General features: G+C 34.8%; 1 non-coding gene and 1 pseudogene across 1 annotated transcript; both read left to right on the top strand.

Annotated features, from left to right (window-relative positions):
• Positions 1 to 10,756: 10,756 nt before the first annotated feature.
• LOC112484659 lies at positions 10,757 to 10,875 on the top strand (annotated as a pseudogene).
• Positions 10,876 to 18,253: 7,378 nt separating this feature from the next.
• Positions 18,254 to 18,372, top strand: LOC112484634. Its single transcript, XR_003048092.1, has one exon. It is a non-coding gene; the product is annotated as a 5S ribosomal RNA (ribosomal RNA).
• The last annotated feature ends 7,476 nt before the right edge of the window (positions 18,373 to 25,848 follow it).

Below are 25,848 nucleotides of genomic sequence, written 5' to 3'. Positions count from 1 at the left end.
AAGATTCAAGTTTGTAGTCAAAATGATCAGAAAGCCAATATTTAAACGATGAAAGTTTGTGTTCGCGTACCCTCAAGTAAACAAACGTTATTCCTGATAAATATTCCAGTTTCAAGCCTGTGATTTATTAAAACAATGTATTTTATTTACTATATATTTGTTTGGTATAGCCTCAAAAAGTAAAAACAAGGTATCAAGAAAATAACCACAAGCCCAAAATGTTCATTTCTCAAAAGTAACCAGCTTTATACAAATTGGAAGAGGAAACTGCTCTGCTACATGTTTCTTTCTGTATTTCATGGTGCAAGGTTATACATATAAATTAAATCAAACTTGTTAAGCATAACATTAAATTTACTATGTTCTGATTGACTTTTTTTGTTTGCATGCCTTATCAATAACTGATTGAGGTATGTTAAAATTTCCTACTTTGATTTTAGAAATGTCTATTTCTAGTTTTAGTTCTGTAAATTTTTGCTTTATATTTTGAGGCTATGTCACTAGGTATATACAAATTTAAAATTGTTCTATATTCTTGGTGAATTCTCTCATCATTATGACATATTATTAAGACTTACAGTTCACAGTGCTGCTTGCATCTGTGACCCAAACTCATTGATTTTAGAAAATTCTCTAAACACTTCAAATGTTGATTCTGCACAATCATGCTTCTTATATCCTTCTAGGACTGCAAATTAAATGTAAATTATGCTTGTTAGTAAATTCCATAAGTCTCTTACTGTTTTTTTTTGGTTTTTTTTTTTTTTTTTTTGCATGTCACCCTTTAGCTGCTATTCTTCAGTCTGTGTGCTATTTATTGAATGATTAACTTCAGGTATGGTTATCTTCAGTTCTTTGCTCTAGCTGGAGAGGAATTTAGAGACTCCTCTGTTCATTGAACTTCGGTCTATGTCACACAAAGACATAGAAACATCATTTTGGCATTATAGTCATTTTATATCCTTGTCAACACTTGGTAATGTCTTTTTCATTTTTCCTATTATAGTTTATGTGAAGTATCTTATTGTGTTTAATTTTCGATTTTCTTGTTAGTGATATAGTAATCTTCTCATGGACTTATTGACTATCAGTATATTTCTTGAGAGTAAATTTGTTGAAATCTTTGCCTGTAGCTTTGTTGGCTTTTTATTGAAGTATGAGTGTTCTTTGGATACAAGTTCTTTTTTTTATCAGAAATATATACAGCAACTATTATCTCACATTCTGTGGCTTGAGTTCTTAGTTTTCTTAATGGTGCCTTTCAAAGAGGTAAAACTTTAAATTTTGAGAAAATTCTGTTCATTTTCTAAAGACTCATGCTTTTAATGTCCTGTTTTGGAACTCCTTCTCTTCTCCAAAGTGTTAAACACTTTCTATTTACGTTTTCGTCTTTTAGCTCCACAATCATTAACTTTTGAATCATTAACTTTTAGCTCCACAATCAATTTTAATTTGATTTTTGAATATTATGTAAGATACACATTGATATTTACTTTTCTCTCATATAGGTATAGATATTAGAGGTTTCAATACCATATGTTGGAAGATTTTTCTTTCTCCAGTTGAATTGCTGAGAACTTTTGTTTAAAAGTGTGTGCAGGTCTATTTTCTGACTTTCTATTTCATTGTCTATGTGTTTATCTTTCTTTTCACCTAATACCATCCTTTTGATTACTGTAGCTTTAAAAGTCTTGAAAACAAGTGATGGAAGTTTTCCAAATTTGTTCTTGTTTTGAACATTATTTTTTTGTTGCTCTAAGTTGATTTTATTCCTACATAATATTTCCTCAATAATGCTTCCTTCTCTGTGGAAAAATGTTGATCCTGAGTCCTCCCTCCTAAACTCGAAAACTCATAATCTCTTTCCCAGGCACCTTGAATTGCAACACTTCTATTTTACAAAAGGTAAATTTGAGGCTTTTTAAAAATAAGTGGAGATTAATGTCATAATATAGTACATGGCAGAGATGTTATTAGACCCATGTATTTTTAACTGAGAGCCTCCTTGGCTATTAAACATTATTTGTTTTCCCTTCTAAACTCCTAATCCAGGTCACCATTCTCTCCAGAATACATTAATAACCTCCTAATTAGTATTCTTTATCACTTCTGTTCCATCAGATCTATTTTATATAATGCTGTGAAATGTTTATTATGTGTACAGAAATCATATCATCTCTCACTCATGTTAAACACCTGAAGTGATTCTCCAAAGAAGAATAAATCTCAAACCCCTCATTGTTGCTAAACAAGTATTATATGCTTTTTCCTGGGAACTTCCTACATCTTCAGTCCCACATCCAACTACTCTCTTCCTTACTCTGTAGACTCCAGCTTTAATGGTTTTCTTTCCGCTTCTTGAATTTAATAAACTCCCATAGAGGGCTTCCGTATATGGCATTTTTTCCTGCCAGGAATGTTCAGTCCTCCAATATTCTCATGGTTGGTTCCTCCTGACCCTCCAAATTTTAGTTTAAATATTCTTTCCTGATCACAGCATAGGTGTTCTATTAGTCTCAATCAGAAAACTTGTGTTTCTTTCACAATATATATTTTAAAAATTATTTTTCTATTTATTTTGACTTTCTCCTATATAAGAGAAGCTTGTGCTTATCTTGCGGATCCTGCAGTTGAATCCGCAGTAATTTACAAAACATCTTGAAGACAGTAGTGTCAACATGTATTGAATTAAAGAAAACCTTTTGATATCTGCAGGGATCCCTCTGCTTCTCCCACTCTCTTTAAACACAACCAAATCAAAGTTTATTTACTTTCCTCAGGCTTCTTCGTACTTTGCCTCTGAAATAAGATAGGGCAATACTGAACAACTCTTCTTAGCATTAGCGTCTTTTTTTCTTTGATTCCATACTTGCTGGACCTGTTGCTTATTTAATAACTCTGACTTTGTCATTTTCCTCACTCTTTTGTTCGGTGATTCTGTAAATGTGGATATTCTGTAAAATTTTATCCTTTGGCCAAATCCATGGATTTTGCTATTACTAAGGTCCAGTCTTCTCAGACCCAGAGTTTTAGTCTGCTTGGGTGGCTGTAACAAAATACCATAGATTGGGTGGCTTAAATAACAGTCATTTCTTTCCCATAGTTCTAGAGACTGGGAAGTCCCACGTTGCAGGTGACATCAGATTTGGCTCTTGGTGAGGGCCTTCTTCCTGGTGTGCAAACAGCTGCCTTCTCACTGTGTCCTCACATGGCACAGAGAGAAAGCTCTGGTGTCTCTTCCTCAGCTTATAAGGGCACTAATTCCATCATGGAGACTCTACTCTATGACCTCATCTAAACCTAATTATTTCCCAACAGCCCCATGTCATAATACCACCACACTGGGGGATAGGGCTTTAATATAGGAGTTTGGAGGGGTGGGGAACAAACGTTCAGTCCATAATACTGTTTCAAGGTTTTATTTCCACCTGCCATATGCACATTTCTACCAGGATCTGATGGACAGTGAGACTCAGCACAATGTAAACCAAATCTTGTACTTTTTAGATTTTCATTTCTAACTTATAGCATTCTGGGGCCTAGTGTCAATGGCTAACATAAAGTAGATTCAGTTACTAATTATTAAAAAATAGATGAAATTATCCTATGGACCAAACATTTCCTCCTTGTTCCTCCCTTACTTCTCTAAATGTCATTGGTCACCTTGGTTAGAAACTGGGTTCACCTTTGTCTTTGTGTTTCTCTTTCCACATAATGTTGCATTAAGCAATATTTTTCTCAGTTCTATATATTTAACTTGAAAGTGCTTCTCACAGCCATCAATTTCTTTTCTATACTGATCCCTCCCTGTGAGTATTCTTTCTGATACTCATAAACCTCACAGGTGTATCTTGCTCTGATAGATGCTCCAGTAATTTCCTCACGTCTTACTAATAGCACCAATCACATATAAGGCTTAGTATGCTTTTTAGCAAAGTTTAAAATGAAAAAATATTTTTCTCCATCCTTAATAAATTTTAATTTTTGAGAGCAAGGACTGAGTCTTGTTCATCTTTTTAAGTATCTCATGTCCCCCGACCCCCACACACATATACTACCAAGAACACTCCATATGGTACTTAGTTGACTGATGAAAATGATACGTAAATAGGCAATTCCTATCAAATTGATCTGACTTGATCTCTTCTTCATCCAATCAGATTTCACCAAGCTATAAAGAAATATATAGAAAAAATTAACCTAGGAAATATCTACTCTGCTTGTGGCAACTGAGGAATTTGTAATCTGTGGATAAAACAAGAAGTATATCCTTGTTTTGTCTTAGATTTAAAAACATTACTTTTACACAATACTATGTAAAGACTAAAAACTACTTTTAGCCAAAGTGTGATGACTTTAGCTTACAGCCTAAGGGATTCACCCTCCCCCAAAAGACATAAGCTTCAGATAAAGAGGACGGGGTAAGGTAACATTGCCAACACAGGACTGGCTGATTTATTTGTTTCTTGAAAGTCAGTAGTGCAGACAACTAAATTTTTCTGCCATCAGGTAACACATTACTAGGCTTGTCTAGTCATTTCTATAGCTTTATATATAATATGTCTGCTTGACTTTGCCCTTAGGTTACATTCCCATCACAATTACTCACTGATGTGAATCTGTATTATTAAAAAGCAAACCTCCATTTCTATTCACAGTTACTACTACCATGTTTCTTAGTTCACCATTTACAGATCTGGAAGAAGATACAAAATCACACTCATGGAGACTGCATCTCTACATTGTGATGTCAAATGTGTTAGCGATTAACCACAGATTTCTTCACATATCTGACCAATTAATCTACTTACACAACCTTTTACAACATGAAATATATGTTGTAAGAAAGTATTTTGTACTGAGCATTTCGACAAGTCAATTTCCTTACTGAACAAAGACCTCATATAAATTAAATTGATACGCATGATGTTTCCATATATAAAATGGTACTACTTAAATTGATTAAAAATTGAAGTAAGTATTCATAAAGAATATCTCAGTTTCGTTAGAAATTGTAGAAAAGCAAATTTGATCATGATTAAACTGATATCAACTTGAATACGTGTTATGTGGTGATTACTATGCTATGCCATGGATGACGATACATTAAGCAAGCTAACAATGTTCCTGCCCTGATGCATAGCACATTTTGGTGAGCAAAAGAGAAAAATTTTTAAAAATTAACTTGCAGAATATTGTAGCAACATCCATGCTGTGGGATACAGCATACTGAGATAGCATAAAAGAGAGAATAAGCAATAGTCTAGAGGGTCTGGAAGTCATCCTAAGGAAACGATATTTAAGTTCAGAACTGAAATTAGAGAATTTATTTTGGTAAACGTGGTAAATGTCCCACACCACTGACAAATGAAAGAACCTCATATGTATAAATACCATCCAGCCTTATCTATAATTATAGCAAAAAAAAAATGAAGTCCAATAACAGATCACTGATCAAGTTATAGTACAAACAGTGAAATATTATGAAGTTGTTAAAATAATTGTAAAATTTATATTGATCCTATGAATATCTATGTTGAGTCAAAAATGATTCGGCACATAGGACCCCACATTAACAAAGCTATTTTTCTCTTAGACGTGCCTCCTGATAGCTTTCTCATCCTCCCTTGAACGAATAACGCAAAGAGGACAACTTCCATATTTCCAAAGAATTTCTTTCTTTCCTGGATTATTATTTTATGACTATTTTGTTTAATTGGCCATATATGGCCTCTTTAAATATTTTTGCTACACGTTGCTAACTGGCTATTTTTAAAACGTTAAACTTTTCAGGAGCTAAAGTTTTTGCAAATAGTATTAGAGATTTCGAGGACAGAAATTAATACATATACAACCATATATATACACATATACACATGCATATATGTATATGTTTTTAAAATTCCCTTTAATTTTATAGAGTGTGAGAATATTTAATGTTCTAAAATGCATATTTTTCAAAATTCCCAATTTGGAAACCAACATTATTCCATTTTATTGTTTAAATATCCCTAGATTGTTCATTTTTAAGTTCATGCAGTACGGAGCTAATTAGTCTAAAAATATTGTTTATTAATACAGAACAAGTCTTTTAAGCAAAAAGGGACACTTTTGGTTAGTCTAACTGCTGTAGTCCTTATTCACCTACTTTAATGTTAGCAGAAATGATTAAAAAACAGTCTGCAGAGTTCGATATCATACTTGCTGACTCTGACTTCTAAAATTCTCGATTGTTGACACGTGTGGAAACATGCTATATTTCTTTGTCACGGTAGTTGTTTATGAGAAGGAAGGCCGGGAAAAGGGCACAGAAGTGAAAAGGGGGAAGGAGAAGAAATGAAAGAAGACAGGAAAAGGCATAAAAATCTCCCCTCCTCATAAAGCTGGACATTTACTGCAGAATATTGTAGCATAAACCTGGACATTTACTGCCCTGTAATCCTTACAAAGATTATTATGAACACTATAATGAATTATTTTAAATACATTCACAAAGAAATTTTTCAAGAATTTTTAAACATTTTAAAGAATTTTAGAAAATTGATATTAAATTCAATCAACAGAAACTTGAGACGTTAGACTCCTATATAATGTTCCTTTTCTTCTTTTAAAATTTGTCCTGGCTGTATCACTCCCTGGCTCCACGGTCTTGCAGAGATTAGTCAGATGCCTTATAAAGTGATAATAAATACCTCTCTGCAATTTGACTATCTTAAGGCATAAATGTTCTTCATGAGACTTTTTTTCATTTAAATTAAACTCTCAGTTAAACTTTCTTTAAATTAACTTTCTGGACCAAATTAAGCTTTAAATATTAGTAAACTGTTGAAGTAAATAACAGTTAAAATGATTTTACCTCCTCTATCTCTTTCTTTCCTCTCTGCCGTCCTCTCTCCTTCTCTTTGGTTTCTTTCTATTTGTCTCTTTCTTTCTTTTCTCAGATATACATTCAGGAAAAGTTAATTTTTTTCTATTTTACTATCTGCAATATCAGCCTTTGAGTATGTACACGTGTGTTTATAATTTGTGAATGATTATAGCTGTGTAGAACTAAGTTTATTTCAGAACCTATTTTAATGTCATAATTTCAAAATAGTTCCAAAGGGCCTTTGTTTATACTGTTTTATTAGTATAGTAAACACCTGAAAGAAAACCCTTTATTTTTCTATTTTATTTCTGCTTAAATTATATATAAAAGCCGTTGTTTTAAAGCATTACTTAAAAACAAAATAGGACAAAAGCTAATTCTAAGAGGACAAAAAACAAAACAAAACAAAAAACAATCCAAACCACCTTCCAAATGCCTTTCTTCATACTCTACAAGGTTCTGAAATAGAATTTTCTATTCCTGTCACATCCAGTTCCAGGATTTACCAGAAGTGGACCTTGTTCCAGCTAGATGAAGTAAGATTATACTGAAAGCTGCTGATCTGTTTTCAGAAGAATTGTTACAATCCTTGAGAGAAATTGCTTAGAGTAATAGAATTTTAGCAGAAAATGAATCTGTTACTAGCTGGAAAAAAACTCTTATAGCCACAGAGACTTCAGACGCCAAACTTGCAATTTTGATCATGGTCTATGAAAGTAGGACTTAGAAGGGAAATGGATTGGAAGAAAGTTTTATTTTTATTTTTTAACAGAAACTTAAACCCCTGTGAATTGTACTATCTCATTTTTTTCTCTAGAAAGCTCTCAGAAAATAGTTATTACTAATCCTGGCAATGAACTTCACTTGCATATCACTTGACAGTAATACCTCTCTCTTCCCTGGCTACTCCAGATGATAAAAGGAAGACAAACATCTAGGCTGTTCTCTTTGGTAAGCGCTTCATCCCAAGGAAATAATTTAAAAAGTGATGTTTGGTTGAAAACATTAAATTGATCAGATATTAACCCAGAATAATTGATTGGGATCAAACACCAACTTAAAAGTCATTCCAGTTCGCTTGCAATTTAGAACTATTATTTAAAGAAGTTAATTACAGCCATGGACCACTTAAAGAAGGTAATGCTTTCTGATAAACTGTCCTTGTGCAAACACTGTGGAGTGCCTTCCGCAAACCTGGACGGTACAGCCCAGTACCGTGAGAGCCACACTTCCATAAAACGGGCAGCACAGGAGGTTCGTTTACAGCAGCAGCATCACAAACACCTACGGTGAGGAACCGTAGTGCGAGCCCTGAGCGTTGGCTTTTCTTTTTAATGATGCACGGGCTGATTTAAGCCTTGACTGCCAGCATCCCCTTGAAAGCTGGCCGTCTGGGGTGAACACGGGCTTCCAGCCCGAGGACAGGACCAGCCACTGTCCTCCTGCCACTTAGCTTTACAGACCTTCGTTATTTTCATAACGCACTGTTCGCGTTTTTTTACGTTTCCCGCCCTTTAAACTCCGGCTCTTACGTTCTCAGTTCACCAATGAGGACAGAGCCCCGGAGACCTCCCCCGCACCCCACCCTCGGCATCCATAAGAGCAGGACCCGCCCCCACGCGGAGCTCCACTCACCGCCTCTGGCTCCTGGCCGCGTCGGAAGCTCAGGGGTAAGTCATAAACTCTTATTTTCTTCAGCGTTTCCTAACGCTGGTCGCTGAATCACGTCTTACAATCATCGTAAGAACCACTAGGCTTGGTCCAGTAGTAACCCTGGTTTAGAAAGGGGAGGCTTCTGTGGAACTTTCTGGCAGCCAGGATGGCGCCCCAGGCATTTCTAGTCGATTGCGTCACTGAGGATAGGCTGAGCCCGGCTGGAACCGTGATGCCTTGCGCTGTGACGTCACTAGGCCATAGGAATGGTTTAGCTCCATTGTAATGTTACGGAACCACCGTTTTAGATGCTGTTTTTGACCAAACCGTTGTTACGCAGTACATGGCTGTGCATCTTAAGTAATTATATTTAGGTAAAATTGGGGTAGAAAAGACAAAGAGTTGGGAACCAAAGTCAGCATTTGACCATAAGTGAGGAAGTGTGTCATTTATACACTAAAGGCAACAAAAAATATTACATGAAATAATGGGAAATTGAAGTTTGTATCCACAATTTTATATTAAAAAATGCAGAATTATTTTCTATTTATAATTGTCTCAGTTTATTTAGGCTGCTATAACACAATCTTACAGCTTGTGTCTTATATACAACAGAGATTTGTTGTATATAAGAAGGCTAGAAGTCTAAAAGGGTGCCAGCATGACCTGACCAGAGGACCCCAAATCCCAGGCCACAGACTGGTTCAGGTCGCACAGCGGGAGGTGCATGGCAGGTGAGTGAGAGAGTGAATCTCCATCTGTATTTGCATCTGCTCCCCAGCGCTAGCAGCACCGCCTCAGCTCCACCTCAAATCATCAGGCATTAGATTCTCATAGGAGCACCAGTCCCTGGTGTGGAAAAGGTTGGGGACCGCTATTCTTGACCATGAGAATTTCTTGTGTCCTCACATGGTGAAAGGAGCTAGGGAGCTTTATGGGTCCTTGATAAGGGCACTAATTCCATTCTTAAGGGCTCTACCTCATGGCCTAGTCACATCCCAAAAGCCCCATCTCCTAAAGCTATCACACTGGGCATAGAATTTTAAGATGGGAATTCGAAGAACACTTCCAGACCTAGCTATAACAGTGGGACAAAATGAAGCACAAAATCACATTTGTTTTTTATCTATGTGAAATGTAAACTCATTCTAATTAATCATCCCACTAAATTGTCTTTGCTACTTGTTATTTAAGATGTAAATTAAGCAAAATCAAATCAAGAAAAAGCAATTAGTTCTTAAATCGAAGGTGTTTCAAACTTACAAAAGATTGCTGGGACTCCAAAGTTGATCATAAGGCCTATGGATGTAAGAAACTTGTCTCCTCATCCCATCCCTTACCTTGTAGTCACTGTTTAACGTGTCCCCTATGATTGTATTGACAACTGATTGCTTCTTTTGTCCCTAATGAGAACATTTTGACACAGTTATTTTGGATTATCATAACATACATAATCTAGCAGTATTGTATTCTAGGTTCCCCCTCCCCCTGTTTTATTCTTTTTACTTTTTCTAAGTTGCTGGCTATATGATTTTCAAAATTACTTGGCCATGAATTGCTGAAAATCCCAAATATATGTGTATTAGCAAGATTATAGCCAAAGTAAAATCGTAATACAGGCTTTGGAAGAAACATACAATGTTCAATGGGTCACACATTTTTGGACCAAAGGACTCATTCTAAATTTCTAAAACCATAGTAATAGCAAATAAAAATTTCCTAGTCCATGAAGAGGCAGCAAGCTGTCTCTGCAACAAAAAGTTTTGGACGAAGTAGCTTTACCCTGTTACTTAATAGCTCATTCTGGAAATAAAAATTAGCTTTCCATGTGTCAATTTACTTCTTTGTAAAATGAGAAAAATATTAACTACCTCCTTTATTTTTGTTAAGATAGAATTAAATATAATTAAATCATCTGTGTTGACATACCCATCACAGGATTTGCCATGTAAAAGATACTCAAAAAATATTAGTTTTCCTCTGCATGGATGTCAATCTGCTGTCCATGTACAGATAACAACAGCTGTGTACTCAAGACTCAGCAAAGTCCTCCATTGTTAGTGCAGCGATGCTATCTCGTGCTCTGTTATTTTGCACAAGTCACTTTCCTTCAGTGGATTACTAGAACTCTTAACTTACACCAGAGCATAAATATGGTGGTTACAGTTATGCAATAGAATTATAAATACAATTTTTTTCACTTTCAGCTGAAGTGTCTAGGTAATACGGAGCTGAGTCTATGACCATGCTACCCTGAATAAGCCCGATCCCGTCTGATCTTGGAAGCTAAGCAGGGTCAGGCCTGGTTAGTACTCGGATGGGAGACCACCTAGGAATACCAGGTGCTGTAGGCGTAAAAAATAAAAAATAAGGGATTGTAAGCTGACAAAGTCCTTACAATCTGCAAGGTCAACCAAGGGTTGCCTCGCCTAATAAAAAAATAACTGAGTTGAATAAAGTGGTATTTAGTTTTCACAGCCTATAGAAGAGATCATAAAGGAGAGAGAAGGCTCGTTAAATGTGAGAAAAGAATTTTAAATGGGGGACTTTTGTTCCCTGAATTCCACCCCTACCACTTCCACCCTCACTATAAGGGGCTGGATCAGGCAGATCCTTGCCCCTCATTTAAGTGGCAAGAAAGGCTTCAAAGTCACTAGGAGGAAAGTTTGATATCTATCCCCTGTGATTCATTTAAGGACCAGAACTGAGGCCACACAAGTAGGAGGGAGGAAGTAATGGCTCCTGGGAAGTCGGCACACACTCCAAATTTTATACCAAAAAAAAAAAAAAAAGGGGTACATGTGTTCCTAATGGGTTGATTCATGAAAATAACCATAAAGGCATCATCTTTGATTCTATCAAAGGGAACTTACACCCCAAAAGGGCAAATATACCTTTGGCCAAAGAACTAGTCAAACCACCAGATGCCCAAGAGCAAGAAGCAGCAAATAACTAACCATGGAATTTCTTGCACCCAGCCCAAAGAAATTGTAGGCCAGATAGCTCCAATGTTAGAGAATTTCCAAAGAACACACAGAAAGTTTCCAGGAGGAGAACTGATTCATCTTGTCGATTGTGTTCTTCAATGTAGACGTCATGTTTATAGTGCCCTCAAGTGAAGAGAAATTTATCTTTAGAATACGATTATTAGCTTAAGATTTATTTCATTATTTTTGCATTCTGATTGCACAAAGTATCTCTACCTCAAGAATGTAATGGTGCTCACTCGTTAATGCTTTTTTTTTTTTTTTTTGGCATAGATGATTTTGAAATCCAGAAATTGCTAGTGCTGTAACACCAGAGCAGTGTAAGTAAGTACTTTCCAGTCCTTTTCTATTTCTTTTCTCTTATACATGTCAATTTTGGAAAGGTCAAACTCTGAATTTACAGATTAGAAGAGGGAGCAGTTGCTAACAGATGAGGTAACAGAAATCAACTACATCTCTCCCTACAAACTACTCTATTGGTTGATATTTCATTCTTCTGTTTATATACTGGTTGTAGCACAACCTTTGAGTAAAGAAAAATGTATCTCTCCAGTAAGTTATTATGATCTGTTTTCTTTCTCCACTTGAATTTTAGAAAGATCTATACACAAGTGGCTGTAACGAGAATGTTTCTGATGATGATTTGCCTTTTACTTTTCTGATAGCCCCAGATATAAATAACAAATAGTGTCTTTAAAAGTATTTTTATAAAGATTGGTTTGAAATCTGTGTTTTCTGATTTACTATTTCCTACTAGACATAGTTCAAAGCAAAGAGAATTGGACCATATCCTGCAATTTGTTAAAGCATTGAAACATAAGAGTAGAATAAAGATTACTAGGTACAAAAGCTATATACCATCTTGTCATTTTTTTCAGTAAATGATAACATGCTTATATTCATTCAGACATAAGCCATGTAAACAGATGTTTTTACACGGAATAAGAAACCCTGAATTGTTGAATTGTTCTGCTATGACTGGGCTCAAACAGACACTTGAGGGTTTAAGAGAGAATGCCATGACCAACAAATCCAGACGCTCTTTGAGCTCAACTAAATCCAACAGAAACATTCAGCTTTATGCTTTTACCCTTGAGACGGCTTGAATTCAATAGCTATTTGCAGAGTTATGTGAGGGTGAGACAAAAATGAATGTACCATGTAAAACATGTAAAAAAAAAAAAACATTGGTTTGAAGACATTTATACCAATTTTTATAGGGCCTTATTTCTTTCCTGCAAGTTGCTTTAGCCTGTTAAAAGAATATTGCCCTCTAAAAATATATATAAACTTTCTTCTCCTTAAGGACGATATAAACATAGTTAACCTATATCGTCACATTCTTCTGAGGCTAGTACTGAATGAAAGAGGGCATTGTGTGATCAGTCTGCAATTCTTTCTCTGCTCCATACCCCTAAAACTGTGTAATTATCTGAGGTGTTGCTATAAATCCAGTATTTACAACACACATTCTTTAGAGGGTGAGGTAATCACATGTGTCATAAAAGAAGAAATAACGTTTCAGTTTTTTCTGAGAATCTTTTTTTTCCATCATTGAATTTATAATTTGAAAGAAACATGAGTGTAACTATTACTCAGTCCAACACATGAAATCATAGTAAAACTAAACAATACATTGAACGATCATAGATAGTATCCATGGGTCTTATTTCTAATAAATGTAAAATGACTAATTACATTACTGCCATTTTTTTTTTTAATTTAATGCTTTCTGCGTACATTATTTTAGAGGTTTGCACATTGAGATTGTTTTTCATGGTCTCTTTTGTAAAATTCAAACATTGTTAATGCCATACCACCTAAATTTAAAACATTCTTAGCTCTTCCAATTTGCTCTACTGTACAAGTTCAGGGTTACTTAAAAATTGCTTTCATTAGGAAGTTGTAGATCAGGCTGAGTTTCCAATAAAATGTCCTTGGAAAGTTATTGCCAAGGAACTATGTTAATTTTTCAGTCGTTTTCAGAGTCTTTGTTTACACACGCGCACGCACGCATGCACACACACACACACACACACACACACTGCAATTCCTGATCGTTTTAAGGATCAGGCCTACTTTCAAGGCTCAAGTGCAGATAAGGTCCACGAGGCCCTGCGTGGATGCTGCTGTGAGTCAGAGAATGCAGCCTGACACGGAATTTCATACTAGACCTCAGTGAAAGGCGTTTCACTCCCAAAGTCTTTTTACTACCTCAGGGTCCATTCATTTATTCATTTCTGCAATTCTTATTAAAATTAACAGCCAGTGTGGGTTAACAGGATGGGCAGCATAATAGAAATAATCCATCTAACTGGAGTATACTATCTAGTAGGGGAGACATATTACACATGGAAACAAAAACATGTACAATATGTCTCCATAATAGAATATATACATGTTACAGGAATTTGGCTAGAATGGCTTAATCAAATAGAGATTTATTTTCTCCCATTTATCTTCTTATTTCCTGCCTATGATGTTGTGACATTATAATTCCAAACACGATCACACCAATATATTCTATTTTAAATGCTCTTTCTACGATTAAGAGGTGGATCTTATGTTTTCTCCCCTTGAATATGGCGGGATTCAACTATGGCAAATAGGACACTATGTGACTTCCATGACTAAATTATAAAAGGACATGAAGCTGTCCCATCCTCTGGGATTGTTTTATCTTGGAAGTGCTACCAAGCTGTGTACAAACCAAGCAGCTGGATAGATTGGCTATGTGTGGTGTTTCAGCCCCAGCCCCAGGTCCAGATGGAGGCTCAGCCAACAGTTGACATCAGCATCTACTGTTTGAGTGAGCGAGTCTTTAGATGATTTCAACAGTCTTCAGATGTCCCCAGCTAACACTGACTGGAGCAAGGACGCACGGTCCCAGATAAAGTCTGAAAAAACTGCAGATTTGTGATCGAAATTAGAATTAATGTTGTTTAAGCCACTACGTTTTGGGATTTTTAGAGCAGATTTTGGTACCTGTTAAGTGGTGTGCTAGTAATGTAGGTATCTTTGGCAGTGGGTGGTGAGTGGGCAAAAGGAATATTGAAAAATCTTGACGTGACAGTTAATAAAAACCAAAAAGGGAGAGGCTATTAATTAAAGCCTTCATAGCCCTTAAAAAGTCTGTTAGTGGGAGCTTTAAGAACGATATTGCTGTAAAATGGAAGAAAGAGGGCACTTGTTATGTGGTCGTAGAGTGTTTAGAAACTCTGTCACCTGCAGTGATGTGAAAAATAGCATATTTGTCTAATGAACTCAGCCAGGCAAAGTGTCAAAGATGCTGCCTACCTCTTCTAACTGCCTATAGTAAAATGAGAAAGGAAAGCATTAGGGTAAAGAAAGACCCCGTTAGATAAAACTGAACTAGAACTTGCTGAGTTCAAAAAAATGTAATTATTTATCATTTCCTGCCTGTTTAGATAGGAAAAAAAAAAGATACTAACATTAAGAAACTACCTGAGCAACTATCGAATCAGAGTGCTGTACGTGACATATATAACCACAACACTAACAGTCCAGAGCTGCATCTTTCCGCTTCGTAATCTTAAGCATGTAAATTGTATGCTTTTATTCATAACATAGCTGTTGCATTTCTAGAGATGCATCTCATTTCACACAGGAGAGAGATAAGAGCAAAAGGCTCTCTTTGCTTCAGTCTTAAAATTAGTAAAATGAGGTTAGTGATAGTGACTACCTCATAGGTTTCTTGCAGGGATGAAATATGTTAATAATTGTAAAGCATTTTGAATCATGACAGGAACATAATAAGTGCTATTAAAGTGTTTGCTTAAAAGAGGAAAAAAAAAACATAAGCCTGCTGAATATGTTTTTCTGGTCAGAAAATGATAGCTGATATTAAAGCCCTGATTTGTAGAATTCCTCTCATTTCCTTGCCAAAACCCAGTTACACATTTTTAAATGGGTAAAATTCCACATGAAAGAGTATCAGAAACCTAGTAGTAAAGAAAAGGAAAAAAATGGATGAGCAACCATGGTCAGCGCCTTGATAAAACTGTGAACTCCCATGTGAGCGTGTACTGAGATTTTATAGCTAGTCTGAGAACCTACGACATTTCAAGCAGGGTGGAAATATTTAGCAAGAATATACCATATATACGTTTTGGAACAATTTGTTCATATAGATAAAATATTTTGAGATAATATTGGGGAAAATACATTGAGGAGGATCATAATGAGCTTCGATAAAACCAAAACAACCAAAATGAACTTTATCTTTTAAGCAATTATGTATGTGTGTATTTTTTTCTTATACATATTGCCACAAATTTACAATTTTTTTCTTTATATCTGTTATACTTGTGTCAAATTGTTCTTTTGCCTTAAAGACTTTCTTTAATATTTTCTGTCGTATGATGTTGACACATCCTCTCAGATTCTGACTAGCTGAAAATATATATTATTTTTATTTTAGAACGATAAATTCGATAGTATGAAGTTCTTTTCAGGCTTTTTTTTTAGTATTAGAATATATTTTTTGAATGTCTTTTGGCATTATTGTTTCTGCTGAGAAATCAGGTATTAATTGTGTTAATGCAATACAATTGTATATAATGTGTTATTTTTCTCTTACTGTTTCCAAGATTTTCTCTTCTCATTTGGCTTAAGCTCTGCCTTCGTGTCCTTACGTTTATTACTTTGGTCTCATTGAACTTCTCAAAATTAGAAGTTAATATTTTTCACTAAGTTTTTAAATTTTTCAGCAATTATTTCTTTGATTTTTTTTCCCCATTTTTCTTCTAGTACAAAAAATTTAGATGGTTAGATAATGTTTCACAAGTTTCTGAGGCACAGTTGATTTTTATTCATTTTTTCCTCTTTAAAGTTGTAAGTATTTTTATTTACCTTTCTTCAAGGCATTCTTCTGTCCTATTAAATCTTCTGTTGAATCCTCTAGTAAATTTTTTAGTTATTCAATTTTAAACTCTAGGATTTTTTTTTGTTCTTTAATAGTTTTTTGTTGAGTTTCTGTTTACTTATTGATCTCATACTGTCCTTTGGTTTTTTAAATGGCAGTTTCTTATAATATTTTAAGCATATTTGCAATAGTTACATTGCAGTATTTATTGGCTGTATGTAATATCCTACCCAATTGGAGTCAGTTTTTATTAACTGCTTTTTTTTCCTCCCTGAAATAAGAATCATATTTTTCTGTTTCTTTATATGTCTGTTAGTTTTTGGTTGAAAATCAAACATTTTATATCACACATTTTTTGACTATAGATTCTCTCTCTCTTTTTTTTTTTCCTTTTGAGAACTGTTAGATTTTGATTGTAGTAGGCAGAATCAAAATCCAATTTGATTGAATTTAAAATATAAAAGTTTTCTACTCACAATGGTCAGTAAAGATGGTGCTGCTCACAGTTTTCAGCTTCCGGTAGCTCATGCTTTAGCCTGGCTGCCAGGTAGCTTCCCTATGTTTGCATAGCTTAGAGATCAGCCATGCATTTAGGTAGAATTTATACTAAGATTTTGGCAATTACTCCTCCCATAGACATTTAAATTTCCAGTTAAATTCCCAGAGTTCAGCTTCCTAATCTCAAGCCAGTAAGCTATAGCTTTCCGATGCCTACACTGTGTTCAAGTGGGGGCTCATACTCAAAGCTGCAGCCAACTCTCAAATCTCAACCCTGTCTTTCGGGCGTAGAATTCTCCCTTAGTGTCTACGGGCTTGTCCTCAAGGCCATCAGGGCCTACCTCATGCCTGTGTAGTCATTACTCACCCAGAGATTTAGAGAGTATGTTCAGTTTTGGATTTTGGCCATTCTATGGCTTTCTTTTTCCTTCCCTGAATTCAATTATTTGCGACTTTAAGCTGTTAAGGCAGTGGCTTTCCTTCACTGGAATTGGAGAATGAACCCAGGATAAAAAGAAAGTCACATTTTTTACTCAGTAGGGTAGCATTTTTTAAATAAACGTTTCCCAGTTTCTTGCCTAACTTTTATGGTTTCCAGTGATTGATTGGTAAAGGTTTTATAATTGTTATCTATGGGAGGAATTGCCTGCCTTCCTCACACTGCCATTATCAGAAGTTTCAAATACTTTTTTATCACTCTTATTTTCATTTATTTTCAAGCCATACTAGCATTGTTACCTATGTTTATAAATCTTTCCGTTAGAATAATTGCATAATCTCGCTGGTGTATTTGATGTAACGCAGCATAATTAATCACCTGCCCAAGACTATCTAAGGTCGAGTATCACCGTGAAGCACTTATCATGAGCCCTTGTGTTTAGATCATCATTATCAACACTCAGATCCCAAGACTCCTAGTTTTCCCTGTCCTCAACTGTCACATTTTTTTTCTAATGGTAGATAATTCGTGATCCATTAACCTTTTCCTCAATACCTCTAATCTTATGACCTAAATATCTAAATGCATACAGCTTCTTTAAATAATAATTATAATGTCCAATTACTTGGGTAAAGGATTTAGAGAGGCTGAATTAGAAGCAGTTGAGTTACACATTTCGAACTGTCTGGCAATGGTTTTAAAGTGACGGAAATTAAAGACGTCCTCACGTGTGTGGGTGGGAGCTATCCCCCTGTCTTCCTTTCCTCTTTTTCCATGCTCTCCCTTCAGAAAGTACAAGCATTATGCAAACCTAACTTTCCCAGCTCATTAACCACCTTCCAGTGTGAATACACAGTTCTTTGTGAAGCACTGGCGTGAGAGAAAACTATATATATACTTACTCCTTTTGAAAAATGTTTGTTGTCTACGGCCATGCCACACTGAACAAACCCGATCCCATCTGATCTTGGAAGCTAAGCAGGGTCGGGCCTGGTTAGTACTTGGATGGAAGACCACCTAGGAAGACCAGGTGCTGTAGGCTAAACAATAAAAAATAAGGGATTGTAAGCTGACAAGTTCCTTGCAACCTGTGAGGTCAACCAAGGGTTGCCTTGCCTTAAAAAAAAAAAAAGAAAAAAAAACGAAAAATGTTTGTCATAGTTTTCGTGTACATCATGACTTGTTATTCTAAAAATTGACCAACAAATTTTTATACTATGCTATGCAATTATTTTACATGTCTAAAAAAGGTTAGAAGCTTAACTCTTTCAAATGTTTGCAGCTTTATTATTTAAATATTTATATATTTAGTCTGAAACCACAAAAGGATAGATGAGTGGGTAAGTATGTGTGTGCACGTGCGTGTGTGTGCTCTCACGAACACACACTTATGTATGTGTGAGTCAGTGAGGTCAGGAATTTCTGAAACCCCCATGTCAAAACTTACGATTTAAAAACTTAAAGCCTAAAAACATGTTATATTCTTTAAAGGTTTAGGGGTCTGCCTAATATTTCCTAATACTTCAGAACAGAAGAGTTCAGCTGGAGTAAGTGAGACAAGTCACTGTGTTTTATGGGCTGTTGTGGTGCATTCTGAGCTCTTTAAAAGCAAGATGAACATAGTCTCTGTTGAGATTCTTGCTTCTTGTGATACAAATATCAGAAATTAATAGAAAGAATGCTCACTTTGTGCCTTTCTTGTCCTGCCACACACTTCTTCCTCCAACCATATGTCATTAATATAGCTAATGGAATTTTGGCACCAAGCGGACTGGGAAAGGAAGTGGTAAGTGTGGGGGTAGACGAAGGCGGACGACATGAATAACAAAAACACTCAATATTTCTCTGTTTAAGCAGTGGCAGCTCCATCAGCCTTCCCTTTAGTCCTCAGTGACGGGAGGAGGCCCTTCTATACACGACTGTGTCTCATGCATTCATGGGTCGCTTTGACACCACAGCCCCTTTTGTTAAGATCTGAAAATACAGCTCATTCCTTTCCTTCTCTCAGCTGCCATATGGCTTTGTGGAAACTGGCCTAAAAGGAAGCAGGAGAAAAAAAGCCCTAGAAATAAAACAACCAACAGATGAAATTGATTTATTTTCAGCATTAAGAGACGGGGGTTGAGGTCTTTCAGAAACATAAAACCTTGCACTGAGCAGGCAAACAGGCTGCTCATATGACAGTTCTTGTATATGTTTTTTTAAAAAATAACATGTGGCAGAAAATAGAAGCCCCATTGTTTTACTTAACTACTGTGTCCAATTTGAATGAAATGAAAATTTCAAGCTTAAGTAAACTGACTGCTCCATTTGCCAGTGTACTTTAATTTTAGTTGGACGAAATACTTCACAACTGTAAAATATGTAGTGAACATCAGTCTTCTAGAAATGTATTTTACTCTATAGCTTTTGCAAATAATACTAGTCTGTAAATCGCTTTAATTCTTCTACTTTAAGCTTCTCAATTTAGGCAGTTATGGAACTCTTCTAAATTGCTTTAAAAGCTTAACAATATATCTAAAAGAGGGTTTGGAAATGACATTTTGTCATACTGTGAAGATGTGACTACAGTGCTGGAAAAACAAACTAATGAAGGAAATATGTTAGAAAAGACAAGCATGTCCCTGGACAAACTTGTTAAATTGAAATATTTAAATTTTAAGAATAAGAATATTAGAGTTTGAAAATGTTGTTTTACATGGCTGCACTTTTTTTCATTTGGACATTTAAAATGGTAAATGAAGGTCCGTGTAATTTACATGAGTATATAGAAGTGAAATTATTTTATTGATATTTATTACCTTATTTTTTTTAGATTCGTGCTCGTGTGTATCTAAAACACCTATGATATTTTCTAACAATTTCCTAGGTTTGTATAAATAACTCTAAGCACTGGGTTATCTGTTCTTGGATTTTGGATTTATATTTTAAACATGAAAATATATCAAGTCCAGCTGAGGGCATAGGACAAAGTAGGCTGTGCATACATACATAGAAGGCTTCTTAATTTATGAAAGAGAAAAACAAAATCAGAAAGATGGCTACACGTGAGCAGTCTGCAGGACAATGAGGAAGAGTTTTAAGTTTAGCTTTATCACTAATACAATGTTTGACTGGCAAGTCGCTTAATGTCCTCTACGTTTTTCTGTGCTTTTTTTTTTTTTCCATGTCTCATAATTTTCCAAAATTTCTTGAAGGAACGTATCCCTGTATTTAAAAGAAATCTTGCTACAAAGCCTAACATTTAAACAGATAAAATGACTGTGGCTCTGAAAATCTCTAGCTGTCTGGAGGAAGTTACTCCCAGAGATCCTGTTCTGCTCCTTCTGTCTCTCGGGTAATCTGTTGGCAACTTCTTTGGAGAAACCAGTTGTATGATTTGTAAAACCATTCATTACTTTAAAATTGACTTATTTTGTGAGAAAAGAAATTGAGGGTATAAATTCACTGTAGTATCTGAGTGTTGGTAGGCTCGGAAGAGAGGAGCAGGTCTTCACTTTTAACGTGTGTTTATGGGTAAGATATTTTTGTCGATGCCAGCCAGGCAGGTAAATTTTGAATCCTTATGCTTCAACTAGATTTTAATTTTTCAGAGGAGACTGTATTTAAGCATAAAAATGGCTAGCTAAGAGTTCTCTTTATACACTATTATATGTTATATATGACATAATATAATAATATGATATATTTTAAGTAACAGATACTTATAACTGTAAATATTAGGAGAGAAATTTATTGAAAAGGAACCTAAGAGCAAAGAAAACAGTCTTCTCTGGTTTTTCTGTTTAAAGTCAAATTAATTTTTATTAAGACCACATGGCATTTGGCACCGTCCTTTAAAATTGTGAAATCCGAGAAAGGATTGTACTACCTGAAATTAAAATACAGGGGGGCAGAAAGAGGGATTGGTCTCAAATGACAAAAATATATTGAAAATAATTTTCTGTTTTGAAATTTGCAGTTGCTACTAGGAATTTATTGTGATTTGAGTCTCTGTAGATCCTTCTCTATGGTTGGCATTCTGTAGTTGTGCTAAGGAATTGGGCGTCTCCCCCCAAATCATAAGGAATTAGTTTCTTCTTTAGCAAAAACCTGGGAAGCATATGGTCTTGCGCAGATGTACGCATGTGTAATGCTTCCTTGTCTCAGAGCTCAGACAACGGCATGTGGCTCATGGCTCACTTCGTGTCTGTCCAGTTTTTGCTCCACATGTTTTCCGACTCAGAGGAAGCAGAGATGAAGCTGCTTCTCACCTCATTTCTTGTTCTATGGAGAAGGTACTATAATGACTTGATGGTTTGAATGGTCCCAATAGGAGTCAGAGAAATTTTAACTTGTATAATGTTTTTTAGACTTCAAGTTTTTTCTCTCTTTTTTTTTGCCTCAGTTTTAATTCTGACAAGAAAACATAAAGAAGGAAACAGGCATCTCAACAGCCAAGCTTTGAACACTTAAAACTAATCAAAATAGCCCCTCATCACTGAGAGTTCTGGAGTTTTGAAAATCTGCTTCAATTTTTTTAGTGATGCAAACTTTCTGGTTTATTTATTTAACTATGATTTCATCTAAATATTATTAAAAACTTTGTTTTTATTGGACCTATTGTGATTGTAATAATTTCCAAATAAAAATCTGTAATTATGTGGAAAAGATAAAAATATTTTACAAAATATCTGATTGTGAATATCTCACTTTTGAATTTATACTTAGATTATCCGGTAACCATTTTGAAATAATTAAATGCTGTTATTGTTATAACATTTTCAGAAAAATCTCTTTATCTAAATTCTTTAAATCTAGATTTTTACCTCCACTACAAAGTTAAATATACATCATATCAGATAAGATGATCCTTTGGGATATGATGACTAGAGATGATAAATCTGGTGTCTTTACTAGAACATTCTTTAAAACTGTCCTTTATATTTCTTTTATAAAAAAGAGCTTTATAGAAAGTTGTTTTGAGGTACATACGATTGATTGACTTCAAAGCTGCGGAGCAGTTTGAGTCTAAGAGTTTTCTGCCTGCTTTCATGATAAAATTTAAAATATTTCACATTCAGGAAGTTGAGCCTCAATTAGAGTAATACAGAATTTCTTTAAACGACAAGGCAGGCACTGAGTAAAATTTTAAAACTAGAAATTTGTCTTTAGTGGTCTAAATTATTTTTGCTCAGTGTGGTTTGTATTGCCATGAATCTTCTCTGGAAACTAGGAAAACAAGAATTCTTAAACAACAAAAATATGTGCACGAAGAGTCACTCTTTTAATTTCTTATGCTCTTATCACTCTCTGGAAATATTTGTACTCTAAAAGAGAAACACATTTGTAGGACAAATGTTTAACTTAGAGCTCTGACTCATATTTTGTCATGCAAAACTTGTTGTGTCATGTAAACAGCAGTAATAGTGGAAAGCAGGAGGCACATGCCCTTTTCAGAATCCTTTAGGAGCTGTCAGATCCAGGACTGGGTTCCAAGTAGGTCTGAGAAGGTCACATACAACTGAGATGTATTTTACTAGCAGAATTCTTGCTTCCAATTTTACTCGTGGAGCAAAAAATAATTAAACAGGTAAAGGCCCCATTTTAATGAAATTACTTAATTTCCATGTCAATTTGAGCAATAACTATTTTTGAAACTAAAGTCTCACATCTGTATAATGGGGCTAATTATATGAAACTGTAGGGCTATTGTAATAATTTGGGATAATTCAATAAGTTACAGAATACTTCAGATTATATTAGGCACTCACTAAATGGCAAAAGATAATAGCTTAATAAACATACTCGGCTTTTAAAAAAACATTTTCTATTTTTTGTGTGAAACTATAAGAACAGTCATTGTGCTAAATGTTAAACTCACAGTGACTTAGTATTCTCAACAATCCTCTGAGGCAGACTCAATCATTATCCTAATTTTAAATATGAGAAATTTAAAGCTTAGAGATATTAACTTGTCCATGGTCTCATGGCTGACCCTAACCCTAACCATGGCTGACCCTAACCCTAACCATGGCTGACCCTAACCCTAACTGAGTGTAAAACGAAGATTCTCTGACACAAGAGTTCTTAACCATGAGAATAAATGGCCTCCATTTTGGCATCCATCTCTCACTGCTAACTGTAGAATTCATTTCCATGTCAGCTTCATTCTCTTTTGTAATGATAGTAAGGCTACATCTTATAAATTTATACTTGCTCATTCTAGATCAGATATGTAGTTATAATTGCTCTACTTACCAGATCATAGGTGGCCACTTGCATTTCGGCATCGAAATCTACCTACCTGTTGTGGAATAGGGTTGACTACATGATCTTGCAGTATAGCATTCTAGTCAGCGGAGGACTTAAGTTTCTAATTTGATGACTTCATTTTCTTTAGGAAGACATACATCTCACAGATAAAGAAAATTCTTAAATAACGGAATTGAATAATTGGAGTATTTCACTCTAGGCGAGATGATGGCAGAATGACATATGACAAAATGGCAAAATATTTTACTACATCTCTTTTTGAAACCCCGTGATTTTGATAGGAATTGTCAGACTACTTCTTTAAATATTTAAGTCGAGACAAGGAGCACTAAGGATAGAGATTCCATCAGCCCAGAAGCAGGTGAACCCAACAGTAAAGTGGTAGCGGCCACATAGATTTCCCTGACCATTTGATGACACCAGCTGCTCCGTTGAAAGCCTTTGAAAGCATTCCTCTTTTAACCCCTTGGGATGTTTTCGATTTTGGCTATGGATATATCTTGGCACAGAAATCTTGGGCTACAATTTATCTTTCTACTGGCAGGACAACCCTAACTCATGATTCTCAGCTTGGATAATAGGGGATTATTGGCAGAGAGATGTCTGTGGTTGGCCTTTAAAAGCTTGTTCTTTTCCCATTTCATCAGTTCCTTGATTGTTTGAGGCACAAGCTTATATTTTCTCCATCCCCCTTTCCTTTTGACATAATAAAGCATTAAACTTTATTTGGATAAATTATTTGTATTCATATTTAAAAGAAGCATAGCAATTTTTATCAGTGACACAAATGCATAACGTAGTATGCCAAAAGTAATGGTGTGAAATAACTTCATTTTTCACCACCTAATGTTTTCTTATGACTCAGGAGCACCCGTGGGACTTTATAGTCTGTTCATCTTGTTATAAAGAAAATTCCATGAACAATCTTCTTTTTCAGTTCTGAACAGATTATTTTGAGTGTTAATATTTCCTCAACATACTAACATTTTTTGCTATTTTTTCAAAATAACCTTAGTTAAGGGAACAAAACATTTAATTTCTATCAAGAGTTAAAATTTTATTTTATAGATTTATCTTGTTGATTTCTGAAATTACAAAGCATGGTGATGAGAGGGCATTTGAAATCAGCTTCCCTGCATATGTTATCATTTTGGTTCAAATAAACTTATTAAAAAAAGAAAAAAACAAAAACACAAAGACACAAGAGGAAGCAAATTCTGTGAAGACAATGCCTGGCATAAAATAGTGAATTCATTTTTGTTAATGACATCTTACATGATTATATTGATACTTTCTATATTTAGCTATCTTTTACTTATTTGGGACAAAGATTAACAATGTATTTCAAAATTTATTATTTAGTTTCTATAATTGCACAAAGATTAGAAGAAAAAAAGGAATTCTATACAATTTATTTTTTCTTTCATTAGATAGACACAGTACTTCCCTCAATTGGGAAATTAAGTAGATATACATAAAAATATAATTTATGCATAAAATTGATGATTTAAATAACAAACATACAAGTAAACATACAAGTAAACAAACAAGTAAACACTAATGCCGAGGCTAATTTTTGTGTGTTTAATTTTTTCCATGTGTTTGTTTTTGTTGGATGCTTGGCTTTTGTCCCTAATTTTTCCAGATTGACAGTTTTCTTTGTATTAGAAGGCAGTTGTTGTATAATCTAACTCACTTGTCTGATATAGCATTTTACAATTTGTAATGAAATAGGTCAGTTTTTGAATACAGGCAGAGCAATTGATTGGGTGAGAATTGTGTTATTTTTATGCTCTTAGACTATTGATTTGCCTTATGACTTTGTGTAGTTTCTATATATAGGCAAGAAATTTATTGGTTTTCCTCAGCTACTAAAGTAGGCAGAATATTAGAAATCTCTGAACACTGGATGAATACTGCATAACAGAATATTAAATGATAAAGTAATAAAGGATATTAAATTCCTAAAAATAGCATATAAAATATTAATTCTTTTAGAAATTTTCTCAAAATGGAACAATTGAAGTCAGTCATTTTATTGACACAAAACATCATTTCTGAAATACTCAATTTTAGACAATTTTAAGAATATATCTTTTCTCTTAATAAAATGTCTTCGTGGTTTGGATTGAAGATGGATTAATTTATAAGTAACCACTTCATAAAATTATAATAGGTAATAAATATTCCATGATCGTTTGGTGTTGTATTTGATAAGTACTGTGTTTATTTTAACATCATCTTGAGATCTCTATTTTCTTAC

This window comes from Pteropus alecto, unplaced genomic scaffold, assembly GCF_000325575.1.
Source record: "Pteropus alecto unplaced genomic scaffold, ASM32557v1 scaffold17, whole genome shotgun sequence".
In the NCBI taxonomy this organism is placed as follows: domain Eukaryota; kingdom Metazoa; phylum Chordata; class Mammalia; order Chiroptera; family Pteropodidae; genus Pteropus; species Pteropus alecto.
Note: the sequence above shows the minus strand (reverse complement) of the source record. Positions and strands in the feature narration are given on the sequence as shown.